At 36.1% G+C, this 9,797-nt stretch overlaps 1 non-coding gene across 1 annotated transcript; it reads left to right on the forward strand.

Annotated features, from left to right (window-relative positions):
- The first annotated feature begins 3,773 nt into the window (after positions 1-3,773).
- Positions 3,774-3,847, forward strand: Trnan-guu (transfer RNA asparagine (anticodon GUU)). The gene has a single exon. It is a non-coding gene; the product is annotated as a tRNA-Asn (tRNA).
- The last annotated feature ends 5,950 nt before the right edge of the window (positions 3,848-9,797 follow it).

Genomic DNA, 9,797 nt, shown 5'->3' on the forward strand with positions numbered 1-9,797 from the left:
GATATTATATGTGTTAGTAATACAATGAAAAACTTCAGGACCAATCCCAGTAGTAAAAAATCAGCCATAATCTTTTTAGATCACAAGATAATGGTCAAAACGACAGTGAACTAGAGGCATGAGCATCCGAACATCACATACACAAACACAAACAACACAAACCACAATAGCTCTACTGATAAATGATTATTTAACCGCGGAATTATAGAACGGTCCGTAAATCTCGAGTTCATTGACCATACCAATGTGCCTCTAAATAAGCTCTTTGATAAATTGTTTAATTTTAATCTGCATTCGAGTCAATTAAAACGTTGTATGTATATGTATTTCTTTAGAACTTGCGGTCAAGGATAACCCGTGAAAGTGCAAGCACTTATTTCCAACGGGGTCCTTTGTTTTTTTTTGCTGAAGGGAGAGCACGCCGAAGAGACAGTGGTGGGATACAAGGAAGTCCGGGTGCGATACCCTAGCTCTTTATCGAAGAGACCCCTTGGTTCTTTTACGTGCTCGGTGTAAAGCACCGATACACGGGGTTCAACTTTCCTGGGTTAAACCAGTACGGTGTACACCACTTTTCCAAGCACTACCCTTTAAATGCCGAGCGCCAGGCAATGGAGCTACTTGTACCAACTTTTAACGTTTTTCGGTATGACGCGGCCAGGGATCGAACCCACGACCTCCCGCTCCGTAGGCGGATGCTGAACCGCTAGGCCATGGAGACGGTCTGAAAACGTTAATGACATGCACTGAAAGCAGAGCTTATATTGCACCGCAGTCATTTGTATAAAACCGGTAAGATTTGCGGTTATGTCAAAGTTACTGGAAAATACATAGGTCAATGTGTATCCTTATATTACAACTAAACAATAAAATTCTTTTAATGAGCCAACTAGCCAAAAATCATAGTTCAGAATTTTAAGAAACTGGACAGTAAGTAAGCTTTTGATATGTGAATACTTACCCTTCACTACAATATAAAACAAACTTTCAAATCCTCACTGTAAGGTTTGTTTTCTTACATTACAAAAGGCGGTATGTTATTTATTATATATGTGAAATTTTCTTGGTATCACCTTGCGTCCATACTTTCGGCAAAGGCAAATGTTCCAAATCCTTGTTACATGAATCGCATGAATGAACTTTCTCGGTAAAGATGACAGAAGACATGCATTGTTTTAGTAATCATACTAGATTAAGTTTCAAATTCCAACGTCGAGACAAAAAAAAATTGCATGAAAAATAATTATATTTGAAATGAAAAAAGGCTAAAATACCCTGAAAATAGGAAATGAATGGGACAGCGTAAATCAAGAAAGATGGAAAAGCAGAAGATAAGGTGTATTTGTTACTGTGTTATGACCAGTAATTCCTAAATCTATGTATCGGCTTCTGTTTCTGTCATATTTTACTAATTTTAAAAAAGCATTATAATGCATTGCAATATTTCGGTTAGCGTTATCACAGAATAATCTTCAGAAAGGCAATTCTTGAGCACACAATGAACTTCAGTTATAAGAAATTGTACTCACTTTTTGCTCTATTTTTTCTTTGTAATATTGTGTTGAGTGTCGTTTTGAAAGAGTGAGATAATGTTAAGCGATCAACGAAATGACTTCGGCAAAACATTTCAAATACTTCATTGCGTTAAAGTATCGTACAACGAACGAGTTACGTATTTTTCTCGCTTTAAATGTACCTAGCGACTATATAAAGGATAGGGGAGTAGTTCAATGTACTTTTAATTCGACATTTACTTCATCGAGTAAGCACAAAAACTTCACGAGTGCCATATAAACCGCAACGAGTGTTATGTTTTTTTTCAAAGCAACGTACCAAATATTGTTCAACTGAACTATACAAATCTTCGTCAATGCAGTGCCTTTTGTGAACTGGAACTATACTAATGAAAGTTAAGCTCGCATGACGTGTCTGACCAGTTTCGTCAATGGACACATATAACTGTCAAGCCGCGGTACTTTTGTCGAATAAACAATTAATTCATACAGCTTCCTTTTGTATGACGATGCCTTAAACTGGCATGCATACAATGGATGACAAATCAATCACTCACATGTCAAATACAAAGACATTACATGACAAAGTATCTTGTTTCGTCCTTTTCAACTGTCTAAATGACAAACATTATGGACACTATAAAATTGCATCTGATTGAATTGGTGATTAATTTTAATTTTTCAATGTAGTTAACAATAATGACTTGTTCAAAAATGAAAACTTAACACAAGTCCAATCTACTAAGCAGTAATCTCCCCTGACGAGATATATGTCACCGCCGAGGCAAATGTTGTTGTTTTTTAATAATAATTGTTACTAGTTATTAGTAATAGTTTTACATGGATTGTAGTTATGCAGAGTTAGTTAATGTCATTTTAATAACGCTGTTTTGAAAGCGTATTCTGCACGGCATTGTATTCAGCTAATAAAATGTTTACATGGGAAAGGCATCTCATATGTTTAAGTTGATTATTCCTTTTAAAAGCGATACTTTCTAAAATATTCATATGTACATCATTTTGATATTCTGTGAAGTAAGTATCTAAAAGCGCACATTTAGCATGGTCATATTGTATTTTTGTCAGTTTGTTTAACAACTATTTAACGTATTTACAGTACCGTATTGTTTGTATTTTGCAACTGAGTTTTCATTTAGTTCGAGTCGTATCGTTTCATGGAGATCTACTTCCAGCCTGGTAATGATATTTCATTTGTGGTCTGGTTAGAATGATGATAGGTTTATTAACATAAATATAATATTTTTGTTTATTTTCAAACAGGGACTGTAAATATTATAGCAATTTCTACCAGAAAAGAAAGGGACTCACGGGAGGAGTATATAAAACATGTTTTATTCCTTTCATATCTGAAGGTGAAAAACGACCGTATTTTGAACAGTTGATTTAATAATGTAGAATACACTGAAAATGCCATCAAATGCGATGTTTGAAATGCAATGTGGTTTTATGACCCAAAAGAGTACGATAAAATAAAGTAATATGTCATGGCCGTAAGAATCAAATATACAATTTCTATCACAAGGCTGGCGTCTTGAAAAATATTCCGCAATTTACTGCACGTATTTTGCATGATGAGGCATGTGTCGAAAGCTCAGGAACACTTTATTTCAAGCTTTAACTTCTTCGATAGAAGTTATCTATTAACCAGGAAATTCAGGTTACTGGGCCGTTATGCCTGGAGCCGTAGCCTACGCTTAGAAGAGAAAGATATTGCACATTCCATAAAAAATGGAGATTATTGTCAAATAACTAAAATACATTTTAAGAAGAAAAATAAGATTTAAGTGATTAAGAATCAATATTTAGACGAGACACTATACAATTATATACATAATTTGAATCAATGGCTTGACGGGTGACGTAACTGTTTTGTAGCATTTTGTTTAATAAATTGTGTGCGGTTTAATCGAATAGACATTTAAATTTTAAGACGTTTTCAGTTAAGCACCCCCTCCCCCCTGCGGAAGAGTAAACTCATGATTGCATGTATTAATTGGGGCTGTTTAACCCCAGACCCCCGCTCAAATTTTTTCTTCGGACAACAACCTCTGAACTCTTGCAATGCTGTTGCCAGGCTTCCTAAGGCAGAATATTCGGGAAATATGAATCTGTAATTAACCCATGTTTGGTTATGACCTGTATCAAGGAGATGACTATATTTTGTTATTATCAAACGAATTAGACAGCAAAACAAGTATATATAAAATTATGGCAATATTAACTGTGCAGGTCTCACTTGTCTCTGTGGCGCAATTGGTTAGCGCGTTCGGCTGTTAACCGAAAGGTTGGTGGTTCGAGCCCACCCAGGGACGGAGACATTTTTGCTTTCATGATTGTATTGGCCTTGAAGGTTTGAACACTGCGCCTTCAAACACGAAACATATGTTTTTAAGGACAAAAATACATTTTATTATTTTGTATTTACAAAAATGTTGTATGTCACCTATGATGTGATGTAAGCGTATTATATGGATTTGACACTACCAACATCTTATCTAAGTAACACACTGGATAACATTATATGATATATGGAACAGCTTATGTAACGTCATTTATTCTACTGACTGACTCAAATCTTGTGATAGTGATATGCCACCACTTTCTCATGTATTATGTATCGATACAAAAACAAAAACAAAAACTGTTAAACTTTGAGTAAAGGAACAAAGTCAATGAAGAATAATGGCCATGTATTTTAAACGCCTATGTGCTGACACTGTTACGTGACAAACTATTATTTATGGCTCCACGTTTATTAAGCACTTGTACGGCAAAAGTTTACTATGTCATAATGTCATGGCAGATAGGGAAAACATTATCTCCAATTCAGAATAAAAGGTGTGATGGACACAGTTTTTGGAGATGATGGCCTCACTTCTATGTTAAAGCGAACTATATTGCGGCATTGCGTGTTTGGTGTTACTTTGTAAGCTAGATATGTGCTTTCGTTGTGGTTGTTTTTGACAAACGTAAAAATAACACGAATAGCAATTAACGAGAATCTTTTCGGGGTTATTTGTGCAGGGCAGTTGTTACTCCATCGTTTGTAATTGGAAGTAAAACAATACTGTTAAGCTGAACCTTCGATATATATATAGAGAGAGAGAAATAGTAATTTAATCACAATTTGTTGTCAATTACACACATATAGGAGTCAAACTAGAATAAATACACACAAGAGCAAGCCAAGTCGCCAACCACTCCCAATTAAAGACTAACGACTCCATGCCCATATCTTGCACAGCCAGCTTTAAAGGCAATGATTTTCACACGTGTCATTACCTATGTTCCCAGAGTCTGGGGTTGTTAACAATATCCATGACACTACAATACACAGTTTTAGTGAAGTGTTTGCTTTGTTTGTTTTTTATTTATTTTTAAAACTTTTACCATATCAGTTTGTATTGTTTTGTAGTTGGTTGTTGAAAATATCTTCTAAAACAAAGTTTATATATATATATATATATATATATATATATATATATATATATATATATATATATATATATATATATATATATATATATATATATATATAGAAACAAATAATATTTTTGTATATATACAAACAAATAAGCTTGCCAAAGCCACGCAAAACCCCTTTAAGAAGATATTACGACCCTATGTTAGGCAAAGGAGTGTCATTTACGTTCTCCAAGAAAATGGCTAGATTTCTAACTCTGAAAAATATCTGATACAAATACCTGCGGCTCCAACAAATATGATACTTACGTTAATTAATTTCTCTATGGTTTTAAAGGGGTATTTGATTATTGTCGTTTGCAAAGCAACCCTTTATTGTACATCGATGTCAAGACAGGCCTTGCAGCTAAGCAAACTCGCCTCTGTCTTAACTTAATATTCTCATGAAGGTGTTGATCCTCAGAAAAATGGGAGTGTTGTGAAATAACAGGGAATAGCCGTCAAGCAGCATTTACTAGATTCTTGTGTAACAGAGAGGTTTTGATTCAATGAGCATCACATATGTCCTTATAGGCTAGTCAATTTATGCCGAAAATGAGCTCAACCTAGAACTAATTGCAACAGTTTTTATTTTTTACTTTTTTGCACAGATTATATGTGTACTTTCACTTGTTAAAAGTCCCGTTCTGTTGCTATTGCATTTTTTTTCATAAAGTCGGTGTGATTGAACCTGGTATGTTTAGACATTTCAAAGGTTGAAATTAGGTTATGTGATCCGTAAAGTGACAAATGGGTTTATGCTTGAAAAATAATGTTTATTCAATAATAATAATAATAATAATAATAATAATAATAATAATAATAATAATAATAAGAAGAAGAAGAAGAAGAAGAAGAAGAAGAAGAAAAAGAAGAAGAAGAAGAAGAAGAAGAAGAAGAAGAAGAAGAAGAATAACTTTATTTAAAGAAGGTAACACATTAAGACATAGGCATCATATTATAAACAAACATAACACACGACTTATTTACAATGTGACCTTCTGAAAGAAACATACACACGCACACACACATAAATGCTTAGAATGAAAACGCAAGCAATAAATCTATGTTATTTCAAAAGGGCACGTATTAAAATGTTATACGAAAACATAAAGAAACATGAATATAATACATTAATTATAACATCAATGCCGAACAATACATCAATTTGTACCTAAAGGTTAACAAATCGTATCATTAAAACTTATTAACTGAGTAAGTCGGACAGTCACACATGTATTTAACACCTTACTCGAGATATATATAATATTCATAAAAACAATAGTCATGGAATTATGAGTACAATTCTTACAACGGTTTTTGCAATTGATGATGTAAATCAATCAATCATCAAATGCGAAATGCAAAAATATTACCATTCAAAACAATCTTTGTGAACAACCGTTTGTGAATGAGTACCATGAAGGTAATAACTTATTATATCCCTTGCTAATCAAGTCGAAAATCATTATATATTATTTCGTTTATCAAAAATAAATATATAACCACACGTTTCTCTTGCTTGATTGTAAGTGCACCCAGTCAATTTTTATTATAAGGATTTTCTTAAGTCCTTGCAACTTGCGACAAATAAAGAAACTTTTTCTCAGTAGATAGTTTTAATGTCATTTATCATAACAGCTCAAGGCGTTGAAAGATGCGTATGTTCCTAAATCCTAATAAACTCGTTTTGGAAAATAGAACGCTGTAAATGGCAAGAATACTTATGAAAGGCTTGACGCATTGTCATCAATTCAATTATCTGATGAGAAATGAGAAGAATCATTCTAAAGGGTAAATGTGAAAAGCTACATGAATGTATTGTTGGATATTAAGTTCACGTTAAACATGTAGATACCTTAGTTATCAGATAGTTGGGTAGGATCTGATGTTTCAAAACGAATTTTAAGTATCATCTGTCAAGTTGTCCTAGTGACACAGTCTTAATCTTGAATGCATTAATGTATGTACAAAGTTCTAATTAGAATATAAAAAGTCCTAACTTTGATGTAATATCACGCAATTGAAAGAAAAGGCATGCTATGGGCATACTGAATCCTAACTAAGATATACCAATTTGTAATTTGGTATATACTTTGTCCTAACAGATACATTCTTAGTCCTCATTAAGATATAATCATACATAGGATATAATTTCTCGTTATAGGAAAATAAGTCTCGTAAAAAAGTCTAAATCTCTCTAAATAAAGACTCAATTTCTCCTGACTACAAGTTAAATTGCGCTAATTATGACTTGTGTGTTTTAATTAGGCCTTACAATCTTCAAATTAGGAATAAGTATATCTTGAATACGAGATTCCCATTGTTGCGTTTTGCAAATCGAGAATATATCCCCCAGTAAAGAAAATATGTATAGAGTGGTATGACTATGGTTTAAGTTTAAGGGATTAATATATTAATTTAGTAGTTAATTTCTTTGATTCAACTTCAGAATGCCGTTGAGCATATTGAGCATTTTTTTACCAGAAGATTGCCGGATTAAATATAGCGAGACAAGCAAAAACCATATAACTTTTTGTGCTGATTTTATGCACTACGGGTCGCATTTGTCAAAACTATTGTGGACAGTATCTGCCTTGCAGTATTAATCTGTAATATTAAAATAAAACTTTGATTCCTTTTTCAGTCAATTTGTACAGCAATAATTTCCCCGAGGACAACATTGTCAACCACGACATTTTATGTTTACAATTAGCTTAGATTTCTTTAATTACTTCTTAAATTGTTGAGATATTAAGAACAGTCTGGTGTTGAATTACACAGAAATGTTTTGTTTTGTTTTCATTGAATAAAAAGAAGAAATTGCCAATGAAATATTGATTGTCAGTGTTGAACATAACAACTGAAGCCATATAACGTCACGATTGATCTATAGAACAAAAAGCAGCATACACGTGCAAAACCACAGTATGGCGCATGAACAATCAAGAATTCAACTGAAAAAAGCCACCTTTTATCATAGTCAATTAGAAAAAGTAGTAAACAAATGTTCGAACCCGATATCTAACTGCTGGGGAACGATTTTATAAAGCCAATGCAGTACCAACGACTTTGTTCAATGACCTTAATTGTGAATTGCCGTACCGACTATGATCATAAAACATGTTGTTCAGTGACTGTCGGACTTCGATCATTGAACATGTTGTTCAGTGTCTTTCGGGCTTCGATCATTGAACATGTTGTTCAGTGTCTTTCGGGCTTCGATCATTGACCATGTTGTTCAATGCCTTACGGGCTTCGATCAGTGACCATGTTGTTCAGTGCCTTACGGGCTTCGATCATTGAACATGTTGTTCAGTGCCTTTCGGGCTTCGATCATTGACCATGTTGTGCAGTGCTTTTCGGGCTTCGATCATTGACCATGTTCTTCAGTGCCTATCGGGCTTCGATCATTGACCATGTTCTTCAGTGCATTACGGGCTTCGATCATTGACCATGTTGTGCAGTGCCTTACGGGCTTCGATCATTGAACATGTTGTTCAGTGCCTTTCGGGCTTCGATCATTGACCATGTTGTGCAGTGCTTTTCGGGCTTCGATCAGTGACCATGTTGTGCAGTGCCTTTCAGGCTTCGATCATTGACCATGTTGTGCAGTGCCTTACGGGCTTCGATCAGTGACCATGTTGTGCAGTGCCTTTCAGGCTTCGATCATTGACCATGTTGGTCAGTGATTTTCAGGCTTCGATCATTGACATTGTTGTGCAGTGCCTTTCAGGCTTCGATCATTGACCATGTTGTGCAGTGCCTTTCAGGCTTCGATCATTGACCATGTTGTGCAGTGCCTTTCAGGCTTCGATCATTGACCATGTTGTGCAGTGCCTTTCAGGCTTCGATCAGTGACCATGCTGGTCAGTGCCTTACAGGCTTCGATCAGTGACCATGTTGGTCAGTGCCTTTCGGGCTTCGATCAGAGACCATGTTGTTCAGTGCCTTTCGGGCTTCGATCATTGACCATGTTGTGCAGTGCCTTACGGGCTTCGATCAGTGACCATGTTGTGCAGTGCCTTTCGGGCTTCGATCATTGACCATGTTGTGCAGTGCCTTACGGGCTTCGATCAGTGACCATGTTGTGCAGTGCCTTACGGGCTTCGATCAGTGACCATGTTGTTCAGTGCCTTACGGGCTTCGATCATTGACCATGTTGTGCTGCGCCTTACGGGCTTCGACCAATGACCATGTTGTGCAGTGCCTTACGGGCTTCGATCAGTGACCATGTTGTTCAGTGCCTTACGGGCTTCGATCAGTGACCATGTTGTTCAGTGCCTTTCGGGCTTCGATCAGTGACCATGTTGGTCAGTGCCTTTCGGGCTTCGATCAGAGACCATGTTGTTCAGTGCCTTTCGGGCTTCGATCAGTGACCATGTTGTTCAATGCCTTATGGGCTTCGATCAGTGACCATGTTGGTCAGTGCCTTTCGGGCTTCGATCAGTGACCATGTTGTTCAGTGCCTTACGGGCTTCGATCAATGACCATGTTGTTCAGTGCCTTACGGGCTTCGATCAATGACCATGTTGTTCAGTGCCTTACGGGCTTCGATCAGTGACCATGTTGGTCAATGCCTTATGGGCTTCGATCAGTGACCATGTTGGTCAGTGCCTTTCGGGCTTCGATCAGTGACCATGTTGGTCAGTGCCTTTCGGGCTTCGATCAGTGACCATGTTGTTCAGTGCCTTACGGGCTTCGATCAGTGACCATGTTGTTCAGTGCCTTACGGGCTTCGATCAGTGACCATGTTGGTCAGTGCCTTTCGCGCTTCGATCAGAGACCATGTTCTTCAGT

This window comes from Mya arenaria, chromosome 1 (assembly GCF_026914265.1).
Source record: "Mya arenaria isolate MELC-2E11 chromosome 1, ASM2691426v1".
In the NCBI taxonomy this organism is placed as follows: Eukaryota; Metazoa; Mollusca; class Bivalvia; order Myida; family Myidae; genus Mya; species Mya arenaria.